The 21,670-nt window shown below is 42.4% G+C and overlaps 1 long non-coding RNA gene across 1 annotated transcript; it reads left to right on the forward strand.

The window, feature by feature from the left end:
• The first annotated feature begins 584 nt into the window (after positions 1-584).
• Positions 585-12,794, forward strand: LOC131724710 (uncharacterized). The gene is made up of 3 exons (XR_009320285.1): positions 585-689; positions 8,385-8,432; positions 12,456-12,794. It is a non-coding gene; the product is annotated as an uncharacterized LOC131724710 (long non-coding RNA).
• The last annotated feature ends 8,876 nt before the right edge of the window (positions 12,795-21,670 follow it).

The following is a 21,670-nucleotide window of genomic DNA, read 5'->3' on the forward strand; positions in this document are numbered from 1 at the left end:
GGTGATAAAACGAGTGATCAAGAGATGATTTAACGGTATGCACTATTATTAAGGGTTATTTGAAAAAGGGGTGGGGCGGGGCTTGAGATGCAGTACTGAGTGTCCTGTTGATATACAGTGCCTTTTAAACCTGTTTTACTGTGAAAAAAAAAACTTTTAAACAGCGCGTCTAAAAAATGCTGTAAGTTCACACCACTAACCTCTGGGTTAGACAACGCTTGGGCGTCCCTCCTAGGCTCCCATTCCTTCTCCCTCGTGAAGGCTCTGGTATACATTATCCCATACGTAATGTTTGGTGGTTGTCTTCGAATTGAAAGGTAACGTTAGGTTACTTACCGTAACCCTGGTTACCTGAAAGAGAAGACTACCACCAACTGCATCGGTCACCCTCACGGGTTCGATGGAAAAAGATAAATGGCTTCCTTTTTATAACCACGGTGGGCGGGACCGTGTGCATCATCCCAGGAAAGGGCCTATCGGCAGCTCTGGTATAGCGAGATCAGCAATACCTACCCAATGGACAGGTCATCCCATACGTAATGTCATTGGTGGTCATATTCTCTTTCAGGAAACCAGGGTTATGGTAAGGATTGTTGAGGAGGTCCAGAAGCATTTAAACTAGAAAGGAAGAGGGGAGAAAACAAAAAAAACAGAAGGGAGACCACATCAAAACAAAGGCAACAACTCAGGTAAGACAGCTATTAAATGTATTTATCTAAATGCTAGAAGTTTCAGAAACAAAATGTTAGAACTTGAAGCTACTGCACTAACAAGTAACTACAATGTGATAGGTGTAACAGAAACTTGGTTGTCTGAGAGTGATGGAGACGAATATAATATTAGTGGGTACACACTGTATAGGAAAGACAGGCAGGACAGAAGAGGCGGAGGGGTAACTCTATACATAAGAAATAGTCTTGAAATCCAGGTGTTAAATCTGGACAAAGAAAACAACGCCAGATTAATATGGGTCAAAATAATGGACAAAAATTCAAAGGGCATAATAGTAGGAACATGCTATAGACTGCCAAATTCAGATGCAGAGCAAAATAATCTGTTATACAATGACATTAGAAATGCGTGTAGAACAGGAGAAGCCATACTAATTGGGGATTTCAACAATGGACAAAAATGAAATGGTTGAAATGACAAATGACTGTTTCCTAACGCAATTTGTCAAGGCAACGATTAGAGGGGAGGCTTGCCTTGATTTGGTCTTTTCAAATAACGAAGACAGAATAACTAAAACAGAGGTCAGAGAGCCATTGGCAAACTCAAACCACAACATGGTCTCATTTGAAGTGATTTTTAAAACCCAAAAAGTAATGACTAAAGCTAAGGTTTACAATTTTAGAAAAGCAAACTATGAAGGTATGAAACAGAGACTAAAAGAAGCAGATTGGAGCAAAATAGAGAAAACATCCACAGAAAAAATATGGCTGTTTTTTAAAAAAATGTAGTACTAGAGGCGCAAAACAATTACATCCCAAAGGTAGACAAATCTAAATCTAAAACAAAATGGCCAAAATGGTTTAATAGATCAATTAAAACATATATTCAGTGAAAAAAGGCACTTTACAGAGCGTTTAAAAGGGACCAAAAACAAAGTACACAGAAAGAGTACTTGGAACTGCAAATACAAGTCAAAAAGGAAGTTGGAAAGGCCAAGAGAGAGATAGAAATCAATATTGCTGAGGGGGTTAAAAAAAATTCCAAAATGTTTTTCCAATATTATAACAGCAAAAGAACATTCAAAGAGGAGGTTAAATGTCTAAGAGACACAAATGGCAAAATCATAGATGATGAAAAAAATAGCAAATATATTAAATGATTACTTTTCACAGGCTTTTACAAAGGAGGACACGGACAACATGCCCCACATGTTGACCTGTTCCTATCCAGTTTAAATAACTTTAGCATAACAGAGGCAGAAGTGTTAAAGGGACTAGGAGCTCTTAAAATAAACAAATCAACTGGGCTGGATGAGATCCTCCCAATAGTACTCAAAGAAATGAAAGAAGTTATTTACAAACCGCTAACCAAGATCATGCAACAGTATCTTGACACAGGGGTTTTACCAACAGACTGGAAAATTGCAAACGTAATACCGGTCGACAAAAAGGGAGACAAAACCGAACCAGGTAACTACAGACCAATAAGCCTGACTTCTATTATATGTAAACTTATGGAAACTATAATAAGATCCAAAATGGAAAATTACCTATATGGTAACAATATCCTGAGAGACAGTCAGCATGTTTTTAGGAAAGGGAGATTGTGTCTAACTAACCTGCTTGATTTCTTTGAGGATGCAACATCGAGAATGGTTAATTGCAAAGCATACAACATGGTTTATTTAGATTTCCAGAAAGCTTTTGACAAAGTCCCGCGTAAAAGATTAATTCTCAAGCTGAACGCAGTAGGGATTCAAGGAAATGCATGCACATGGATTAGGGAGTGGTTAACATGTAGAAAACAGAAAGTATTGATTAGAGGAGAAACTTCAAAATGCAGCGAGATAACCAGTGGTGTACCACAGGGATCAGTATTAGGTCCTCTGCTATTCCTAATCTACATTAATGACTTAGATTCTGGTATAGTAAGCAAACTTGTTAAATTTGCAGACAACACAAAAATAGGAGGACTGGCAAACACTGTTGCAGCAGCAAAGGTCATTCAAAATGATCTAGACAGGACTCAGAACTGGGCAGACACATGGCAAATTACATTTAAGAGAGAAAAGTGTCAAGTATTGCATGCAGGCAATAAAAATGTGCATTATAAATATCATATGGGAGATACTGAAATTGAAGAAGGAATCCATGAAAAAGACCTAGGAGTTTATGTTGACGCAGAAATGCCTTCATCTAGACAATATGGGGAAGCTAGAAAAAAGGCTAACAAGATCCTCGGATATATTGTGGGAAGTGTTGAATTTATATCAAGGGAAGTAATGTTAAAACTTTACAATGCATTAGTAAGACCTCACTTAGAATATTGTGTTCAGTTCTGGTTACCTCGTGACAAAAAGGATATTGCTGCTCTTGAAAGAGTGCAAAGAAGAGCAACCAGAATTATCCCAGGTTTAAAAGGCATGTCGTATGCAGACAGGATAAAATAATTTTATCTATTCAGTGTTGAACAAAGAAGACTACGCGTTGATCAGATTCAAGCATTCAAAATCCTAAAAGGTATAGACAATGTCGACCCAGGGGACTTTTTTGACCTTAAAAAAAAAACAAGGACCAGTGGTCACAAATGGAGATTAGATAAAGGGGCATTCAGAACAGAAAATAGTAGGCATTTTTTTACACAGAGAATTGTGAAGGTCTGGAACCAACTCCCCAGTAATGTTGTTGAAGTTGACACCCTGGGATCCTTCAAGAAGCTGCTTGATGAGATTCTGGGATCAATAAGCTACTAACAACCAAACGAGCAAGATGGGCTGAATGGAATCCTATTGTTTTTAAACTTACTTACGTTCTTATGTTCTTAATACAAAGCAAAGGACTTGAACTTTTAACATGCACATCAGATTTCAATTTCACATTATGATGATAAATAAAAATAACTATATATAATTTCATTCATAGTTATGGTTGTTCATTTTTGTATAAGCAAAGCAAACTATTTTATTTAATCTCACAAATCCTGACTAATTTATTTACCGTTTGACTTTCGTAGGACTGCCGGGGGTAGCTCCTAGCTTGTTGTCTTCAGGCGGTTCATGTGTATGCTAATTGAAAGCGGTACTGATTGAAGGCCATTGATTGAGGCCACCAATATATATATATATATATATATATATATATATATATATATATATATATATATTCCTGTAATGCCACTGCCCTGCAGAAATCTGGGGGGACGTGACCAGGCGTGCCCCCCCACATGTCGCCACTGTGTATTAAAATAGTGCAGTTCTGTCATTCTAGAGAATTCTGCCCTCACCCTCACTCTTCCTCGTTTAACCGTAGGGTTAAGTTTCTATTAATGTAATACATATTTCTGCTTCACACAGTCCCGCCCCAATCAGACAAATACAGCAAATCAGCAAGCTGTATAGGTCTCATTGATGGAAACGATTTTCACAGTATGCTGTATGCTTTTAGTAATAGTTAGCAAAACAATTACATTCCAGTTGCGACAGCGACAGATCACGCAATTTACCCTCACGTTACATGTTAAATAAAATCAATGAATTTGTGGTTAGAGAGGCGAGTTAAAAAACTTGACCTGGTTTAACGTGTCTGTAAATTCTGGAGCCTTTTGGTAATTCTGTGTAGCAGACTAACTCCTAACTTCTCAACTTTTCTTGACCAGTCAGGTAAGCATGGCTTACAGAGATGAAACGTAAGGTCCTATTGTATGTGACTCTGCAGTAGCTGTTGATTCATAGTTCACCCCCATCTAAAGGACGATCTACAGCAGGGCTACTCAACCCTGGTCCTGGAGGGCTGCTGTCCCTCCTGATTTTTGTTCCAACTGTACCATAAATTACTTAATTGGACCAATTCATAAATTTAACGCACTGTTAGAACAAAAACCAGGAAGGACAGCGGCCCTCCAGGACCAGGGCTGAGTAGCCCTGATCTACAGAGTACTGCTACCAGGAGCCATTTCATACCAGTGCATATGAAGATTACTGCTGCCTTAACCTTTTATGCAACCGGCTCATTCCAAATACCAGCTGGGGATGTTTCTGGTATCTGCCAGACTTCAATGTCTAATGTCAATGCTGGGGTTCGGCTGACGTACCAATGTAACCTGCAGATGTTCCTGGCAGCGGAACATTAGACTCCACTTCATTGAGTCCTAAAATATCATGGCCATGACTCCCCCGATCACTGGTTAATTGTCTTTAGCAAGGCTTTAACATTATAAAACCTTTTTTCTGATGTCTGCAATATTTCTTAAAGCCCTTGAAACAACATTACATTTATTAGCTATTGTTTGCCAATACTTATTTTGTCTGCTTTACAATGTTTTGTACTTGGACATTTTCCAAATAAAGTCTTCCTAAATGATATGCATCTCTTCTGCTGTGAAGTTTGCTTTTCGTATTTTTGGGCAACCTGAGCCATAGTTTGTCTTTCAAACTTTTAAAGCACAATTCAGCCAGTGGGCATGTTTATACTTACTGAGTACATTTAAATACTCATTTACTATGCAGAGTCGTAGGCTTACGACTTTAAATTTTCCTACTGAAAATTGCATTTTTGGAACTGATCAAGCCAAGTATCGTTCAATCCAGTTCCGAGGTCCGAGGGTCTAAAAAATAATAATGAGAATATATAGATAGACGTCTTTTCATACTAATACCCTGTAATCTGCCAGTATTTTTTTTTTTCGTGATAAAACTTCTGGACTTGACTGGCGCAATGTAGATGGGATTTCTGTATGAAAATTAGGTAAGACGTACAGTGTAGACCAATCGTGGTAGCCTCCATTGATCAAAACATCCACGTGTCGGTGCCAAAATCCACCAAAAAAACGAAGTTGCACCCAGTGCGAAACGTATAGAAACTGTTTAAGGAAATAGCTTGGATTAGATGGTGAATGTCACAACATTGCAAATTCTAATATACAGTTCGAGTCTGTGGATGTTACTGACATTTCCGCGGTTTAGTAAATAATGAATACATGATTTCCATTACACGAGAGCAGATGTTAAAACTTCATGCTGATTTGAACTCGGCTCTCGCCAAGATAAGCACCAACTAAGACGTAGCTTTACAGTAAACTAATGTGATCCATATGTGTCTCCATCCATTTACGTTTCCTTCCATATGATGATGTAGATATCCTTCTGTCTGGTGTTAATGGCTGAAGTGTAATGCTGGCTCCAGCTTATTTTGCCTCCCTGGCACATCAGCACACACAACGGCTGCGATGCTGGCTCCGGGGATCAACCACAGTGCGGTCTCCCCAGCGCATCAGCATGACAACCGTCTGGATTGAGCTAAGTAGGGTACATCTCTGGGGTCTTCAAGTGGGCACCTTCCATCCTCAGTGTTTCGTCGACTAGCCCACGACACCTCAAGAGGGCTCGACGGTGATTCTGGCATCCCAGCATCACCCCCCTCCATCCCCCCTCAACTCAGCCCAGCTTACTTATCTGTACATCAACGTTTCTTTCTTTCTATTCTGTTTGAGATCCCCAACCAGAATCTTTCCGTCTCAACCACAGCCAGTTGCTGCTCCTCTCTGCTGCTTCAGATAAGTTCTTCACTGTGCGACGCAACTCTTGGCCACTGAATCCGAAATCTCTGAGAAACCGGGTTGTAGAGTGTGCCACAAATCCTCGACAACCCACTTCCACTGGGTAAACCCGGACTCTCCATCCTCGCTGTTCCGCTTCAGTGGCTAGTTGAGCATACTGCAGTTTCTTCCTCTCATACGCCTCATCTACAGCATCCTCCCATGGCACTGTTAACTCTACCAGGTGAACAAGGCGTGCTAATCCAGACCACAAGACAATATCTGGTCGAAGGTTAGTGGTGGCAATCTCAGGTGGAAAAATAAGCCGTTGACCAACATCTGCCAGCATTTTCCAGTCTCTAGCAGCTTCCAGTTGTCCTGGGCGAGGATTGGTTTTAACACCTTTTCGTGGTTGCTCTCCTGGGCGGAGGAATGTTGTCTTTTGTGTGTAATGTTTTGATGGAACAGGTGGCAACTTATTGGTCATGTTACGCTTGTCTTCCAATGCTAAGGCAAAACAACGCAGCACCTGGTCATGGCACCAAGTAAACTGCCCTTGGCTAAGAGCCACCTTACATCCTGTCAAAATGTGCCTTAATGTTGCAGGTGATGAACACAAAGGACATGAGAGATCCTCTCCTACCCACATACTATAATAGAGTCTGGCTAAAAGGCATATACTTTGAACATATACATAAATTTGAAATAGCATAAATGGCAGCGGTGTGTTAAAATTCAAGTAAAAATAATAAAATCGGTACAAGTAGGGTTGCATAATAGCTTTGAGATAGGACAGGTTTTTAACTTTGCCCCTAAACTGAAGCAGTAAATGTGAAAATTGCTAGTGAAAGTGTAAACGTATGCTAAACTGATATCGTTGTTATATTACTAGACAGCATGACACTGAAATTGTCTTTTATGTATTTATATATATAAACTAGTAGGAAATTTGAAATGGAATCAACACAAAAGTCTGTGACATTGAATTTCCTGGAGGGGATGTTTAGTAGCAACGCAGTTCCCCCCTCAGCATGAAAGCATGTAGTTTGTTGTCGTTGGTCACACAGGAAACGCCCGGTCCTGAGTTCACGTTGAATGTCTGTACAGTATTGTTGGTCCCTGATTAAAGTCGCCTCATTGAAGACGATACCTAGACTGTTTTTTTTTTATTGTTGAGACCCAAGTCTCGGAAACATCTTACACAACTTTAAGTCATGTCAATAATTCAGAAATTTGAGATATGCCTTTTTCGTTTTTCGGTGGTGGGGCTAAGGTAAACTTTGGTGTGGCTTCAGTCCAACCAAGCCATCCCTGCATGCAGCCTGTAGCTGTGCAAGGTTGCAACGTCAGATTTCTCTAATGTCAGACACTCCCAGCCTCCTTTTGACATTTCAGATTGCATGTGACTATAATCCAATAAACTCACAATTTCATACAAGTATGTTAACCTTTTCTGTGCAATTACTACGTGATTATGAGGCTCCTCTATATGTGCGTGCACTGTTTTAAAATATTTGTAATATTTTCAATGTTGTTAAAATGGGTGTTTCATCAGTTACACATGTTGGTAATGTATTTGTGTTCAAGGCTCTTATTCCACTGTTACAGTGTAATTATAATTCTAGATAGATGTATCTGTGTTTAACAAAAACTGAGGAGAATTAATTTGCTTTTTCTGTACATTATTGGGGGACGAATGGAAAAACATGTGAATGCTAGTAACCTGCACATTAAACACACAGCTTTCCCTCTGTATTGCACAGAATGAACTTAATAATTACTGAACCATCTAAAGAATGGAAACACCTAGACTTCTTCTAAATCAGTATTTTTGATACATATTAAAAAAAGGAATTCTGTTAAAACAGAAAATAAAGGTTCTTGTGTAAAATAAAAATGTCACTCTCAGGTTCTGCGTGTGAAAACCGTTGAAAATAAAGAAGCAAATTAAGATTTTTATTTTAAAAAATTCAGATAAAATACATAAACAGATATCTGTCTGAGAACAAGGATTTTATCTTTAAAATGAAATACAGTGGTTGTATTTTGTGCATCTCTGAATAAACAACAGCTCCCACACAAAATACAGTTATTGTAATCCAATAGAAAAGCCAGTCCAGAGCCACTCGAATCTTAACCTGCTGAGGTGATTAATAGAAATTCTTCTCTTTCTAATGCAGAGTCTGCTGTGATGGGGGAGAGAGGGCTGCTCATCCTTCTGCTTGCAGGTGGGTTTCCTTGATTTTTGGTTTTCTCACTGTTTGCTTTGATATTGTCCACATTCCCTCTCAGAGAAGATCATACGGTTCTTAAAGCTGCAGCGTCCCTCAATCACATTCAATCTGAAACCAACATTTGATTTCTGGGTATCTGTGGCGGAGTGTCCCGCCCCTATATATTTATTTATTATTATTTGTATTTTTGTTTGCGGCGCAGTTCAAAGCGGCGCGTATTTGTTGTTGTTTTTATATTTTAAAAACCTTGCGAGGATGCGTGGCTGATCAGCTACTGATTATTTAACTAGCTGACAGTCATGGATCCTTACTAAACGCATGCAGACTGTGGGTAATAAGATAATTAACAGCTAGTTAACCCCTCGGCCAGAGTATAAGAACCTGCAGCTGTCCGTGCTGCGAGGAGAGTGTAGAGAGAAGAGTACGGGGAGCGGAGAGAGAGAGCGAGGAGAATAAAACAAACAATTGCTATATTTAGATATACTTGTTTCTGTTTATTTGTTTGGCCAATGTGCCCTTTGGTTTCTGTTTTGTTGTTTTGTTCAAATCGTTTGTTTTGTTTATTAATAAATACGCTGACCGCAGTAGCGTTCATCTTCACCCGCCCATTATTTTGTTTCTGGTATTTCCTGGTCCGTGATGTCACCACACCTCACCACTGCAAGCCATCCTGCCACATATGGTGTCCTGCATGGGATAAACAACGCCTCCAAGAGCCGGACCAGGACAGAAAAGTGCGTTTTTTTTGTTTGTTCGTTTTTTTTCAAATAAATAATGGGAAGAAGGAGGTAACAGCAGCAGCAACTGCAACAGCATGGGGCTGGTTGCAAGTCCCGCTGGGTCTCTGCTGTGCTAGACGTCTGCCTCACCTGTCTGAGGGGTGAGGAATGGTGCTTCACCGTTGGTGAGGTCGGGCATGTAGCTCCCGACCAACCCCCTCCATGGCAGGTGAGGGAGGAGCCTGAACATCCTGCGCCCATGTGGGAGGAGGATGGTCCAGAGCAGGAACCGGAGGATGAGGGGTCGGTCCGTCCACAGCCAAAGAGGGGGGAGGCTGAGCGTCCACAGCCCAAGGCTCCACTAGCAGGGGAAGAATACCTGCTGGTTTCACCTCCACCACCACCATCCGAGGGAAAGGAGCGAGAGCTGCCTCTGCATCCTCCGAGGTGGACTGGTCCACTCTCCTCAGTTCTGGGACTGGCTGGCGGATCCTGAGAGGGATATCGTGGACGCCCTCCCTGCTGTGATCAACCTCCTGTGGGTGAGAGATGGGGAGCTCTGGGAGGCCTGGGAACAGAAACACCACCCAGCATCCCTCCCAGACATCGCAGCCATGGTGCTCAACTACCTGGCTGCAGATATGGGAGGGGCCCCGCTGCCATCTCCAGTGCCAGAAGGAGAGGAGCCTTCACCACTGTTTCCAACGCCAGAGGGAGAGGAGCAATTGCTGCCGTCTCCAGCGCCAGAGGGAGAGGAGCCATTTCTGCCGTCTCCAGCACCAGAGGGAGAGGAGCCATTGTTGCCATCTCCAACACCAGAGGGAGAGGAGCCATTGCTTCCGTCTTCAACGCCAGAGGGAGAGGAGCCATTGCTGCCATCTCCAGCGCCAGAGGGAGAGGAGCCATTGCTGCCATCTCCAGCGCCAGAGGGAGAGGAGCCATTGCTGCTGTCTCCAGCACCAGAGGGAGAGGAGCCATTGTTGCCATCTCCAGCACCAGAGGGAGAGGAGCCATTGCTTCCGTCTCCAACGCCAGAGGGTGAGGAGCCCTCGCCACTGTCTCCAGCACCAGGAGCAGAGCAGCAGGAACTGCCTCTGTCTCCACCACCACCAGGGGCAGAGCAGCAGGAGCTGCCTCTGTCTCCACCACCACTAGGGGCAGAGCAGCAGGAGCTGCCTCTGTCTCCACCACCACCAGGGGCAGAGCAGCAGGAGCTGCCTCTGTCTCCACCACCACTAGGGGCAGAGCAGCAGGAGCTGCCTCTGTCTCCGCCACCTCCACCAGCAGAGGGTGAATGCCTGCTGGTTCCACCTCAGCCGCCATGGGAGGACTGCTTGCCCCTCCCACCTCCACCAGCAGAGGGTGAATACCTGCTGGTTCCAGCTCCACCTCCACCAGCAGAGGGTGAATACCTGCTGGTTCCACATCCACCGTCATGGGAAGGACTGCTCCTGCCCTGCCTTGCACCGCCCAAGTATGCCTGCCTCGCACCTCCCAAGGATGCATGCTTCGCACTGCCTGGGGCTGCCTGTTGCTCTGCATAGCCTGGGGCTGCCTGTTGCTCCACATCGCCTGGGGCTGCTTGTTGCTCCGCATCGCTTGGGGCTGCCTGTTGCTCCTCATCGCCTGGAGAGCCACCAATTACAGGGTATGAGGGAGAAGTGGAGCTCCCGCTGCCGCCTCCATGGCCAGGGGCTCCCCTCCCGAGTTCGCCTCCGAAGGGTCCGCTACTGCTGCCTTCGCCTCCCGAGGGTCCGCTGCTGCGGCTGTCTCCCGCCGAGGGTCCGCAGCTGCTGCCGTCACCTCCCGAGGGTCCTGCTTTGCCTTAGCCCCTCGGAGGGGAGCTGCCGGCCATGAAGAAGGGGGGAGGTCAGGAGACTAGCTCCCCCCGCAGCAATTTCGCTGCAGGAGAACGGGTGGCCTGAGCCCCACGGAGGGGAGCTGCCGGCCATGAAGAAGGGGGGGAGGTCAGGAGACCAGCTCCCCCCACAGCAATTTCGCTGCAGGAGAATGGGTGGCTGGAGCCCCACAGAGGGGAGCTGCCAGCCATGAAGAAGAGGGGGGGTCTGGAGACCACCCCCAAAATTTCCTTGGCCGGAGGAGCCGGCCTGTGCGCAGTCCATCGGAACGCTACGGCTGTTTGGGTGGGAGGAGGACATCCCACCGTGGCCGCCACCTTTGGCCCGTTGCTGCCCCTGTTCCTGGGCTGGGACTGCTAGCTGGGACTTTGGGGACTAAGGGGGGAGGTGGCCGAAAAGGCCATGTGTGCTGCGCACAAAGGGGGGCATGTGTGGCAGAGTGTCCCGCCCCTATATATTTATTTATTATTATTTGTAATTTTGTTTGCGGCGCAGTTCAAAGCTCTGCGTAGTTGTTGTTGTTTTTATATTTTAAAAAACTTGTGAGGATGCGTGGCTGATCAGCTACTGATTATTTAACTAGCTGACAGTCACGCATCCTTACTAAACGCGTGCAGACTGTGGCCGAGGTGTAATAAGATAATTAACAGCTAGTTAACCCCTCGGCCAGAGTATAAGAACCTGCAGCTGTCCGTGCTGCGAGGAGAGTGTAGAGAGAAGAGTACGGGGAGTGGAGAGAGAGAGCGAGGAGAATAAAACAAACAATTTCTATATTTAGATATACTTGTTTCTATTTATTTGTTTGGCCAACGTGCCCTTTGGTTTCTGTTTTGTTGTTTTGTTCAAATTGTTTGTTTTGTTTATTAATAAATACGCTGACCGCAGTAGCGTTCAGCTTCACCAGCCCATTATTTTGTTTCTGGTATTTCCTGGTCCGTGATGTCACCACACCTCACCACTGCAAGCCATCCTGCCACAGTATCGGTTTACTGTGATATTGTATAATATCGAAAACTACAATAAAATACATATTTTAGACTTATCTGTTGACTCTGTGGTGATTGAAGATCTCCAGGCACTCCTGATCGTATTGTTTAGTATAGTACACTGTGCTGTACTAGGAGGGGCTGCTCTTAAAATCACTGTAAATTGAAATCCTCTTGACTCTGTGGTGATCACTGATCTCCAGGCACGTTCTCCATCAAGTGCGCAAGTGTCAGCCCCTGATTGCCTGCTGAATCCTGGCCTGGTTAAACTGAAATACCTCCCTTCTGCTTATTCACCCCTATACTGGCTCATTTACTTTGCAAAGTCTGCACTTCCTGTAGCCCTGTGTTACATGGGGCATGACCATTCTGAGAATGAGCTGCTCTGGGATGTTATCCTGTGTCAGTCTGGCAGTTACCAGTATTTTATTAATGTTGTTTTTTCTTTATCAGGGTTTTGTGTGCCTGCTTACAATCAGATCATAGAACATGTACTTGTGGAAACTGTGATGAGCTGGTCTGCAGCTCAGAGCTACTGTAGAGAGAAGCACACAGACCTGGCCACTGTATGCAGCCAGGAAGAAGCAGAGCAGCTCTTAAATATTACAGGAGCTTCTGTCATTGCTAATGCCTGGATCGGGCTGTATCGTGATGACACACAGAACTGGCAGTGGTCTAACAGCGATGATGTCATCTACTCCAACTGGAAGAAATACCTCTTCTGTGCTTCAGTCAATTCAGTGGGACTGTGGGAGGACGACGTCTGCTTCGTGAATAAAGCTTTCATGTGCTACCAAGGTAAAGATGCAACTGTTTTACATTGCAATACTAACTAGAAGTTGCAAGCAACTTGACGGCTTCCAGGCATTCTTTATTATTATTATTATTATTTATTTCTTAGCAGACGCCCTTATCCAGGGCGACTTACAATTGTTACAAGATATCACATTATACATTATTTCACATTATACAGATATCACATTATTTTTACATACAATTACCCATTTATACAGTTGGGTTTTTACTGGAGCAATCTAGGTAAAGTACCTTGCTCAAGGGTACAACAGCAGTGTCCCCCACTGGGGATTGAACCCACAACCCTCTGGTCAAGAGTCCAGAGCCCTAACCACTACTCTTCTTGTTCCTATCTATTAGTGGCTTCAAAATGAGAGTTTTGATTTTGGTCCATTTTGGTGGCGGAAGAAAATAATAATAATAATAATAATAATAATAATAATAAGCAACTTGAAAGCTTCCAAGGCATTATTGTTCCTATCTGTTCCATAGTAACCATGACCCTACCTGCACTCTCTAAGCAGTTATAAGCCACTCTTGCATTTGACTTTAAGGAGAGGTCAAAGGTCACGGTCAAAGACATTTTTTGATAGAGCATATATGGGTTCAATTTGGAATGTCCAATTATTTTTAGGCTCAGCTCACCGCTACCACCCCTGCGCTGACTCGGGAGGGCGAAAATGAGCACATGCTGTCCTCCGAAGCGTGTGCCGTCAACCGACCACTTTTTTCACACTGTGGACTCACCATGCAGCCACCCGAGAGCTACATCGTCGGAGGACAACGCAGCTCTCGGACAGCTTACAGGCAAGCCCGCAGGTGCCCGGCCAGACTACAGGGGTCGCTGGTGCGCAGTGAGCAGAGGACACCCTGGCCGACCTAACCCTCCCCCCCCCGGGCGATTTGTGCGCCGGCCAATTGTGCGCCGCCCCCTGGAAGCTCCCATCCTCAGTCAGCTGTGGAATAGCCTGGACTCGAACCGGCGACGTCCAGGCTACAGAGCGCATCCTGCACTCCACGCGGAGCGCCTTTACCGGATGCGCCACTCGGGAGTCCCATGACGATTCATGAGTCTACAACATTGTATCTTATATAAATACTGCAATATATGCAAATATGTGCAAATTGACCATAGCTGAAATTTGATTGGCTCGTGGCGGCCATGTTTTTTTAATGTAGTAACTTGCTTTGAACAAACTTGATAGACAAACTTGCCAAGGCTATGTAAGCAAAGTTTCGCTTCAAATCGGCATAAAGGTTTCAGAGAAGAAGACGTTTCAATATTTCTGACAAATCCAATATCGTCACCGAATCATGGGTCCAATCAACTTCTCTTAACCCTTTGTGGTCCATTTATTCAGTGTGTCTCAGGCGCGTCAGGTCCAATTTATTTTCACACGCGCAGTTTTTATTTTAGACTGTTTAAAAGTTGTTTTTTTTCACAGTAAAACAGGTTTAAAAGGCATTGCATATCAACAGGACACTCAGTACTGCATCTCCAGCCCCGCCCCACCCCTTGTTTGTTGTATTTTTCACATACCTCTTCATAGTCGTGCATACCGATAAATCATCTCCTGATCACTCATTTTATCACCAAACTCCTCAATAATGCGATCCAAGTCATAATTTTATTACTATAACATCTCAAAAAGCTCTGCAAATGTCAGTGATATTCTTTGAGCGCTGGATGCAGAAGCAGCTATCTTGCTTGTTTATGTCCATGTTATCTCTGTGGTGCCGAGGCTAAGTGTATTGCTCAGCCTTGGCCCTTTTTTTCCCGGCTTCTCTCGGCTACTATCGGTCTCACTCAGCCAGTGAATGGTTTTCTCTGCTTTTTCCACAGAAAAAACAACTAGAGACCTGTGTTTTATGTCTTTTTGGACCGGAAAGGGAAAATTGTAATGTCTGACCGTCCGACATAGGACTGTAAAGGTTTAAACAAATCTAAATATAGAGCATAAGGTTAGTCTGTGCCACAAGTTTCACATCTCTACCATAAGCTGTTTCGGACAAGATGTTTTCTTTTTAATTGGCCACAATTCTTGAAAAATCCAATATGAAAAATCCAATATGGCTGTGACCTTTGACCTTCATTTTCACTCTCACAGAACTTGCCATAGACCTCTACCACCCTACCAAGTTTCGTGACATTTCGTGCAACGGCTTTGATTTTACGGACATTCAAAAATTTGGCTTGAAAAATCAAATATGGCTGTCAAACCATATGACCAATCAACTTCATTCTTTTGTTGGCATTCATTTCCCATAGGCCTCTATTACTGTATGACGTTTCATCACTCTACCACATTGTACCATAGAGATACACTGCAATATATGCAAATTGACCATAGATGAAATTTGATTGGCTCACGCCGGCCATACATTTTTTTTTATGTAGCGACTTTTGCCTTTAACAAACTTGATAGACAACCTTGCCAAGGCTGTGTATGCAAAGTTTTGATTCAATCTGCATAACGGTTTCAGAGAAGTCACTTGAATATTTTCAACAAATTCAATATGGCCACCAAACAACGCTACGTATATGTTTCTCATGAACACATCTGAATGTAACATGAGGAGAGCGTGTGCACCACGTTCACATCTCTGCTGTAACATGAGGAGAGTGTGTCCACCACGTTCTCATCTCTGTTGTAAACGGTTTCGGAGAAGAAGATTTTTGAAAACTGGCCAACATTCTTGAAAAAATCCAGTATGGTTGCCAAACCATGTGACCTATGACCTCGTTTTCGCTCCGACACAACCTCCCAAAGTCCTCTACCACACAACAAGTTTTGTGAGTTTTAGTGCAATGGTTTTAATTTCATGCAACTTTTAAGGTTTTGTGCTGAAGGAAAAGAAAAATAATAACTAGAGTTGCCAGAAACTTTTCGGCTTCCAGTACCAGTACCAGTACCAGTACCAGCACCAAACAGTGTAGCAAATAGTGCAGCATGCCAGTACCAGTACCAAACACTAGCAAATAGTGGAGAATGCCAGTACCAGTAACAGAACCAGCACCAAACACTTAAGCAAATAGTGGAGAATGCCAGTACCAGTACCAAACACTTAAGCAAATAGTGGAGAATGCCAGTACCAGTACCAAACACTTTAGCAAATAGTGCCGAATGCATACATGGGTTACTATATGTGTTCCATGGCCCAATCTGCACTCTACAAGCCAGTTTTGTAACTGGTGTCATCCAACATGGCCGCAATGCTTTTTATTAAAGCAACTTCCCTTGAACACCCTTTAAAGACAACCACTCTAGGATCATGTGTGCCAATTTTTGGTTCAATCGGACTAGTGGTTTCAGAGACAAAGGTTTTTCTAGCCAGTTTTGTATGTTGATGATGTCATCCAATGGGGCCGCCATGTTTTTTATTGCAGCAACTTCCCTTGAACACCCTTTAAAGACAATCACAATTTTTGAAAAACGCTCTATGGCCACCAAATCATGTGACCTATCACCCTCATTTTCATAGACACGGCATTCCAAAAGCCTCTAACATAAGAATATAACACTTCACCACGGAAAAATAGAGCAAATAAGACCAGCATATGCATACTTACAAAAGCTGCAATTTGATTGGCTCATGGCGACCATGTTTTTTTATGTAGCAACTTTTGTTTAATAGCACTGATAGAGGACAGTACAAAGTTAAAGTATACTGAGATTCACGTCAATCAACCAACGAGTTCCTGAAGACTTCGCACAAAATCCAACATGGCCATCACATCATCTGACTTATCCATTTTTCCTTAAATAAGAACATAAGAACATAAGAAAGTTCACAAATGAGAGGAGGCCATTCGGCCCATCTTGATCGTTTGGTTGTTAGATTTAAATTCAACACTTCTTACAATATATCCGAGCATCTTGTTGGCCTTTTTTATAGCTTCCCCACATTATCTAGATGAAGACATTTCTGAGTCAACATAAACTCATAAGTCTTTTTCATAGATTCCTTCTTCAATTTCAGTATCTTCCATACAGTGGATCTCAAAAGTATTCACCATCCTTGGACTTTTCCACATTTTATTGTGTTACAACATGGAATCAAAATTGATTTAATTAGGAGTTTTTGCCACTGATCAACACAAGAAAAGTTCATAATGTCAAAGTGAAAAATAAAATCTACAAATTGTTCTAAATTAATTACAAATACAAAACAGAAAATAATTGATTGCATCAATATACATCCCCTTGAGTCAATATTTGGTAGAATCAACTTTGGCAGCAATTACAGCCATGAGTCTATTTGGATAAGTATCTACCAGCTTTGCACATCTGGACACTGCAATTTTTGCCCATTCTTCTTTGCAAAATTGCTCAAGTGCTGTCAAGTTGGATGGGGACCTTTAGTGAACAGCAATTTTAAACTCTTTCCACATATTCTCAATTGGATTGAGGTCCGGGCTTTGAATGGGCCATTCCAGGACATTGACCTTTTTGTTTTTAAGCCACTCCAGTGTGGCTTTGGCTGTATGTTTGGGGTCATTGTCCTGCTGGAAGATGATGCTTCTCCCAAGTCCCAGGTCTCTTGCAGACAGTAGCATGTTTTCCTCCAGGATTTCTCTGTACTTTGCAGCATCCATTTTGCCCTCTATCTTCACAAGCTTTCCAGGCCCTAACACAGAGAAGCATTCCCATATCATGATGCTGTCACCACCATGCTTCACGGTAGGGATGGTGTTCTCAGGATGATGTGCGGTGTTAGGCTTGCACCAAACATAGCGCTAAGCGTTGAGGCCAAAAAGCTCTATTTTGGTCTCATCAGACCATAGAATTTTCTTCCACTTTGTCTCAGAGTCTCCCACATGCCTTCTGGCAAACTCTAGCCAAGATTTGATGTGAGTTTTTTTCAACAATGGCTTTTTTTGCCACTCTCCCATAAAGGCCAGTTTTGTGAAGCACCCGGGCTATTGTTGCCGTATGCAGTGTCTCCCAGCTCACTTGTGGAAGACTGTAACTCCTTTAGAGTTGCCATAGGCCTCTTGGTGGCCTCCCTGACTAGTGCCCTTCTCGCGTGGATACTCAGTTTTTGAGGAAGGCCTGTTCTAGACAGATTCACAGTTGTGCCATATTCACTCTATTTCTTAATAATGGACTTTACTGTGCTCTGGGGGATATTCAATGCCTTGGAAATGTTCTTATATCCTACCATTGAGTGGTGCTTTTGAAGAACCTTATTCTGGATTTGCTTTGAATGTTCCTTTGTCTTCATGATGTAGTTTTTGTTAGGAAATGTACTAACCAACTGTGGGACCTCCCAGAGACAGGTGTATTAATTGCACACAGGTGGACTCCATTCAACTAATTATGTGACTTCTAAAAACAATTGGTTGCACCAGAGCTTATTTAGGTGTGTCATAGCAAAGGGGGTGAATACTTATGCAATCAATTATTTTCTGTGTTATATTTGTAATTAATTTAGAACAATTTGTAGATTTTATTTTTCACTTTGACATTATGGAATTTTTGTGTTGATCAGTGGCAAAAACTCCTAATTAAATCCATTTTGATTCCATGTTGTAACACAATAAAATGTGGAAAAGTCCAAGGGGGGTGACTACTTTTGAGAGCCACTGTATGATATTTATAATGCACATTTTTATTGCCTGCGTGCAGTGCTTTACACTTTTCTCTATTAAATGTCATTTGCCATGTGTCTGCCCAGTTCTGAATGCTGTCTAGATCATTTTGAATGACCTTTGCTGCTGTTTGCCACTCCTCCTATTTTTGTGTTGTCTGCAAATTTAACAAGTTTGCTTACTATACCAGAATCTAAATCATTAATGTAGATTATGAATAGCAGAGGACCTAATACTGATCCCTGTGGTACATCACTGGTTACCTCGCTCCATTTTGAGGTTTCTCCTCTAATCAGTACTTTCTGTTTTCTACATGTTAACCACTCCCTAATCCATGTGCATGCATTTCCTTGAATCCCTACTGCATTCAGTTTGTGAATTAATCTGTTACTTGGGACTTTGTCAAAAGCTTTCTGGAAATCTAAATAAACCATGTCGTATGCTTTGCAATTATCCATTGGCGATGTTGCATCCTCAAAAAAATCAAGCAGGTTAGTTAGACACAATCTCCCTTTCCTAAAACCATGCTGACTGTCTCCCAGGATATTGATACCATATAAGTAATTTTCCATTTTGGATCTTATAGTTTCCATAAGTTTACATAAGTCAGGCTTATTGGTCTGTAGTTACCTGGTTCGGTTTTGTCTCTCTTTTTGTGGATCGGTATTACGTTTGCTATTTTCCAGTCTGTCGGTATAACCCCTGTGTCAAGAGACTGTTGCATGATCTTGGTTAGCGGTTTGTAAATAACTTATTTCATTTCTTTGAGTACTATTGGGAGGATCTCATCCAGCCCAGGGGATTTGTTTATTTTAAGAGCTCCTAGTCCCTTTAAAACTTCTGCGTCTTATGTTAAAGTTATTTAAAACTGGATAGGAACAGGTCGACATGTGGGGCATGTTGTCCGTGTCCTCCTTTGTAAAAATCTGTGAAATGTAATCATTTAATTTATTTGCTATTTTTTTCTTCGTCTATGATTTTGCCATTTGTGTCTCTTAGACATTTAACCTCCTCTTTGAATGTTCTCTATTTTACTCCAATATACTTCTGTTAGTCTCTGTTTCATACCTTCATAGTTTGCTTTTCTAAAATTGTAAACCTTAGCTTTAGTCATTAGTTTTTGTGTTTTAAAAATCACTTCAAATGAGACCATGTTGTGGTCTGAATTTGCCAATGGCTATCTGACCTCTGTTTTAGTTATTCTGTCTTCCTTGTTTGAAAAGACTAAATCAAGGCATGCCTCCCCTCTAGTCGGTGCCTTGACAAATTGCATTAGTAAGCAGTCATTTGTCATTTCCACCATTTCAATTTCGTCCGTCGTGCTCCCCACCGGGTTTTCCCATTTTATACGGGGGAAGTTGAAATCCCCCATTAGTATGGCTTCTTCTTTGCTACACGCATTTCTATTTTCATTGTATAACAGATTATTTTGCTCGGTGTCTGAATTTGGCGGTCTATAGCATGCTCCTATTATTATGCCCTTTGAATGTTTGTCCATTATTCTGACCCATATTGATTTGCGGTTGTTTTCTTCGTCCAGATTTAACACCTGGGGTTCAAGGCTCTTCTGTCCTGCCTGTCTTTCCTATACAGTGTGTACCCACTAATATTATATTCGTCTCCATCACTCTCAGACAACCAAGTTTCTGTAACACCTATCACATCGTAGTTACTTGTTAGTGCAGTAGCTTCAAGTTCTAACATTTTGTTTCTGAGACTTCTAGCATTTAGATAAATACATTTAATAGCTGTCTTACCTGAGTTGTGGCCCTTGTTTTGATGTGGTCTCCCTTCTGTTTTTTTTGTTTTCTCCCCCCTTCCTTTCTAGTTTAAATGCTTCTGGACCTCCTCAAGGATCCTTTCTCCGAGTAGATTTGTTCACTTTCTGTTTAAGTGCAGTCCGTCCCACCTGTATAGATAGTCCTTGATGTAGAATGTGCTCCAATGTTCAAGAATGATAAAGCCTTCCTGTGTGCATCACAATTTCAGCCATGCATTTTGATTGTGTATTTCCAGCTGTCCATATGGTCCTTTGCAAGGTGCCGGCAATATCCCAGAAAATACCACCGTTTTGATCTTGTCTTTTAATTTCCTTCCTAGCTCTCTGAATTTGTTTTGCAGGGATCTTGCCACATACTGCGTCATACACATACACATACTGCGTCATACACATACACATACACATACTGCGTCATACACATACACATACACATACTGCGTCATACACATACACATACACATACTGCGTCATACACATACACATACACATACTGCATCCCACGTGAGACATTGCAAAGCACTTTGTATGTGTCTGTGTGAGTCATTAATTTGTCTAGTAAATTAGTGATTTCTAACCCAAATCAATCAATAACATGGATTGATTTAATGGATTTTTATATTTGTACTATTTATGTAATCTAGTAATTTAATTTTTAAAACACAAGGAAGCTCGCGGGCTGGATGAAAAGCTCTCGCAGGCCGGATTTGGCCCGCGGGCCGCAGTTTGCCCACCCCTGATATAGATGCACGTTTCACTCACTCAGGGTTGTGTTTTCAGTGAGAGGAGAGTAATTTAAATTAAACAAAAGAAAAAGAAACAGCAATTGCTACGTCGTGCTGGAGGACCAGCACGGTACTTGTTTGTTTTGTCTGTTCGTCCCTGTTTGTTTAGTGTTAGTCAGATTTATTTGTCTATTTATTTTGGCCTCAGGTGCCGTGTGCTGTTTTCGTTTAAAAGCTTTTTATTTATTGTTCATTATTAAACAGTGCAACAGCGCAATTCACATTTCACCTGGCAGTACTGTGTGTTTCTTCCTGGTCTGACATCACCACTACAGCCTGCTTGCCACAATTGGGTAGGGAGTTCTATCATAATTTTAAAAGCTTAATAAATATATAATGAAGTGTTACATACTGTAAATGCATGTCTAATAACTTACGACTACAAACACAAATGGTACTTCAAACTTATGTATTGTGACAACTCTGGAAATTTTTGTTATGTTTTGTCACTTCCTCCTGACCTTTTACACTGTCCGCTAGCATAAAAGAAAGTCAAACTTCAAGGAATGTGGTTTAAACAGGACGGCACCTGTGTGTTTATTATTTACAGTGTTTCAAAAAAACATCCGCGATAAACAAACAAAAGCCTAACTCCTTTATGGATTACTAACTACACAAGTAAGTATCATTAACTAACAGGCCGGGCAGCTAAGCTGCTTACCGGCTCCAAAACACCAGGACTCTTAAGTCCTACCTTGCACAAAGACTCATGTTTCCT

The sequence above is a fragment of the Acipenser ruthenus genome, chromosome 56 (assembly GCF_902713425.1).
Source record: "Acipenser ruthenus chromosome 56, fAciRut3.2 maternal haplotype, whole genome shotgun sequence".
In the NCBI taxonomy this organism is placed as follows: Eukaryota; Metazoa; Chordata; class Actinopteri; order Acipenseriformes; family Acipenseridae; genus Acipenser; species Acipenser ruthenus.